The sequence below is a fragment of the Dioscorea cayenensis genome, chromosome 17 (assembly GCF_009730915.1).
Source record: "Dioscorea cayenensis subsp. rotundata cultivar TDr96_F1 chromosome 17, TDr96_F1_v2_PseudoChromosome.rev07_lg8_w22 25.fasta, whole genome shotgun sequence".
NCBI lineage: Eukaryota > Viridiplantae > Streptophyta > Magnoliopsida > Dioscoreales > Dioscoreaceae > Dioscorea > Dioscorea cayenensis.
The window spans coordinates 10,834,012-10,838,551 of NC_052487.1; the positions used below are offsets into that span (position 1 = coordinate 10,834,012).

General features: G+C 41.7%; 1 non-coding gene across 1 annotated transcript; it reads right to left on the reverse strand.

The window, feature by feature from the left end:
- Positions 1 to 4,152: 4,152 nt before the first annotated feature.
- Positions 4,153 to 4,259, reverse strand: LOC120281528. The gene has a single exon (XR_005542667.1). It is a non-coding gene; the product is annotated as a small nucleolar RNA R71 (small nucleolar RNA).
- Positions 4,260 to 4,540: the final 281 nt, after the last annotated feature.

Sequence of the window (4,540 nt, forward strand, 5' to 3'; positions counted from 1 at the left end):
AATAGAAACACCAAGATTGCTACTTAACTAAGTGGAGATGAAACAATGATGGTGTGGAAAAAGATTGATGCAAACAAACTAAAGAAAATAAGAAAGAGAGACTTAATAAAATGAGAGGAAAGACAATCGATAAAAGTGGGGTACTCAGATATTGTTTCTCCTAGGATTATTGCTTCATATGCAAAACCAACTATTATGCTTCCTAACTAATGCTTAGTGAGTTGTGGACATCCTTAAATACATGGTTCCAAATCTAAGGTCGACCATGACTAACTCTACACTATGCCTCGGTGGAGAAATCAACCAGTCTCAACATCTCACACCGTGTAAAGTTGCAAGAACCTCTTGGATTCCAAGTGATAAACCATATTCCTATATGTAGATCTAACGCTTTGATCTAGGCGAAAGACCCCTAGTCACAATTAAGCCCCAGGTGTTAAAGTCACTTCAACGCTTTACTCTGATGCTCACACAACTAAGCCCCAACGGAGTTCATCTCTTAACCCTCGACTCTATTATGACCGCAAAGAACTCTTGGAATGTGGAGATAGGATAAATCACATAGGAGGGGAAAGGGGACGCTCCGCTACCTCTCGACTAACCCTCTTGACCCTCTACAATTTTGCTTTGTCAGCCCTCATGGTGTGTCACTCACTCACAAGGATTACCAATGTAGAATCTCAACCCTAGTGTCACTCTAAGGGAGAAATCATTCAATAAGCATTCAAGATTGGAACTCAATTAAAGACATCAATTAAGGAATATATAATAAAAGGTTAATGATATAAATACATCCTAGGGTTCACAAATCCAAGTACCCATTAGGGTGTTTAGCTCCCCATGGAGCAAGATACAATCAATAATGAAATCAAAAGTAAAAACATGTAATCCATAGGAAAACCCCCTCGGTATTTGAGTCGATGGTCTTGTGGAGTAGTGACACAAACCTTGCTTGTGACACGCAAGTGCACGGGTTTGTTGAAGTAATAAATACCAGGTGAGTGGGTATCGTATCCACAGGGAGTAGGGAATAAAAACACCAAGATTGCTACTAAACCTAGTGAAGATGAAACAATAATTGTGTTGACAAGATGTAATGTAGATAAAATAAAAGAAATAAGAAAGAGAGGCACAAATAAGTAAGAGAAAAGACAGTCGATAAGAAGTGGGGTACTTAGATAATGTTCCACCTAGGATTATCGCTTCAATTACAAAACTAAAATTTATGCTTCCTAACTAATGCTCAATAAGTCGTGGATATCCTAACATACACGGTCCCAAACCTAAGGTCAACCGTGACTAACTTTACACTATGCCCTGGCAGAGAAATAGATCAGTCTCAACACCTCACACTGTGCAAAGTTGCAAGACGCTCTAGGGATTCCAAGTGATAAACCCTATTCCTATATGTAGACCTAACCCTTTGGTCCAGGTAAAAGGCTCCTAGTCACAATTAAGCCCCAGATATTAGGGATTGCTTCAATGCTTTACTCTGTTGCTCGCGCAACTAAGCCCCAGCGGAGTTCCTCTCTTAGTACTTCACTCTATTGTGACCGCAAAGGAATGGGGACGCTCCGCTACCTCTCGACTTACCCTCTCCATTCTAGCTTTATCTAACCATCGTGGTGTGTCACTCACTCACAAAGATTACTGATAAGTGCTTGTGCGATAAGAATGCGAAGCGTTTTTTCTTTATGATGAGCATTACTTTTGTCAGGTTTTAGCGCTAATACATGTGTATTTATGTACTTTTATGCTGGTTGAGTTGTGAGGCCAATTATTTGTGAAAGAAGCCATTGTAGATCGTTTTACGCATTATTTGGAGGAGATCTTGAGAAGGCTCAAATGCGGAGACAGGATTTAGGTTTAGAATGCTAGAATGTATGCCAACCTCCTTGAATTCGAGCTAAGGCAATGATTCGGAGGGGCACGAAGGTAGTTACATCCCAGTATTCTAGCTTGTGCATATTTAGTAAGATCTCCACCAATGTGACCGTTTATTGAAGAACCAAGGTGATCTACGATGTGAACGTGTGCCCGTTTACGTTACCTTGATGAAAGCATGGATTCAGGAGTATTTCGGGCCGTCACTATAATAGGTACTGTTCACAGCCGACCGAAGAATGAGCAAAACAGAGGAGCCACACGAGCGTGTGGAAATTCCACACGCCCATGCGTTAATTCCACAGGCCCGTGTGGTATATCCACAGGGGCATGTGGAATCCCGATTCCATCCCTATTTAAGGCTGATTTCAGCCCCGATTTCAACATTCTTTTCTCCATCTGTTCCCCAACTTGAGAGAGAGTTGCGGCTAGGGTTTTGAGAGGTATTGGCTAGGGATTTGGAGAGGTTCTATGGCTCCGACATCGTCATCTCTTTGGAAGAAGGTTGGTAAGGGAGCCTCTGTTGGATTGATTCGGTGAGGCGTATCTTATACCGGACAAGGGGATCTTGTGACGAGTAGAGGACTCTCTACAAGACCATCGCCACGACTATCGAGGGGGTTTTTCCTATGGATTTTTTTCTTTTACATTTGATTTCATTATCATTTGTATTGTGCTCCATGGAGAGCTAAACCCCTAGTGGGTACTTGGTTATTTGTGAACCTTAGGATGTATTAGTTTTATTGAAACTTTTTATTATGCTTTCAATTAATTGATGTGAATGTGAGTTCTAATCTTGAATGTTTGATTGTTTGAATACTCCCTTAGAGTGACACTAGGGTTGAGAGTTCATGTGGTAACCCTTGTGAGTGAGTGACACACCACAAGAGTTAGACAAAGCTTGATTGGAGAGGGTTGAGAGGGTGAGTCGAGATGTACATGAGCGTCCCCTTTCCCCTCCGGTGTGATAGATTCTACCTCCGTTCCTCGAGTTCTTTGCTGCCATAATAGAGCAAATGAGCTAAGGGATGACCCTCCATTGGGGCTTAGTTGTGAGTGCAACGGAGTGAAGTGTTTAGGTGATTTTAGCATATAGGGTTTAATCGTGGTTAGGGACCTTTCTTCTGGACCAAGGGTTAGGTCTACAATTAGGAAGAGATTTATTACTTTGAATCCCCAGAGCTTAATACAATCCTTCTTATGAGTGCGAGATTGAGAGGTTGTTAAACCTCTCATCCGGGACATGCAGAGGATTAGGCTTGGTAACCCTAGATTCAGGGCCATGCATTAAAGGATATCCCTGACTCACCATTGCATTAGTTAGGAAGCATAATAGAGAGTTCTTGCACTTGAAACAATTTTCCTAGGCGGATCAATACCCTGGTACCCCATCTTTATCGATTGCCTTACCTTCTCCTTTACTTTTGCTCTCTTTCGGGTTGCTTTACTTTTGAGAATTGAATCTTGTCACACATATCACTATTCATCTTTCATATAGTTAAGAAGCAAATTAAATATTTTTATTTCCTTTTCCCTGTGGATACGATACCCCACTCACCTGGGATTTATTACTTGGACAACTCTTTGCACTTGCGGTCGTTGTCAAGTTTTTGCCGTCGTTTCAGGGGAAAAGGCGTTTAGAGATACTTTGCACTTTTGATTCCTTAGCTATTCCTTTATCCAATCTATTTCACATTTTCTTTTCTATCATCGTTCTGATTTGTTTTCTTTTCGTTGTGCAGCTTTAGGTTGATGACCCAACGGAATCGCTCAATATTGATTGAAGGAGATCCTGATCTTGAAAGAACACTTAGAAGAAAAGGGAAAGGACCTGTGGAAGAACAATCTAATCTAGCTGATTTGGAAGTTGAAGGGTCAGATAATATGGCAGAACACAATGAGCAGCAGTGGTTTGATTATGCTAGACCCTCAGTTTTGGGGACACAATCGAGTATTGTGCAACCCCTAATTATAGCTCAGAATTTCGAGCTAAAGCCGACATTCATCCACATGTTGCAGCAATCCGCACAGTTTAATGGTTTGGCCGATGAGAATCCAAACAGTCACATTGAGAACTTTCTCGAGGTGTGTGATATGCTCAAGATAAACAGGGTGATGGATGATGCCATCAAGTTGAGAGCCTTCCCATTTTCCCTAAAAGGGAGAGCAAAGCAGTGGCTACACTCATTACCTAGAGCCTCGATTACTACATGGGAGGAGATGGTAGAAGCTTTTCTAGCCCGTTATTTTCCTCCTAGAAAACCTGCAAATCTTAGGAATGAGATTTCATCCTTTGTACAGTTGGAATTGGAGTCTCTATTCGAGACATGGAAAAGGTTCAAGGAGCTCCTGAGAAAGTGCCCACAATGAGGCTCGTCAGACTTTTTACAATGGGTTCAATCTGAGTACAAGACAACTCTTGGATGTGGCAACAGGAGGTACCTTAGGTAGCAAGACTCCCGATGAGGCTCGTCAACTTATTGAAGAAATGGGGTTAAACAGCTACTAATGGATTGCTAGGGAGAAGAAAAAGGTGGCAGGTTTTCATGAGATAGATGCAGTAACTTCATTGGCGGCGCAAGTGGAAAATTTGAGTAAGAAGTTAGATCTTCTAACTTCAAACAGAGTGGAGGCCGTGAGTACTTACACCGGGTGT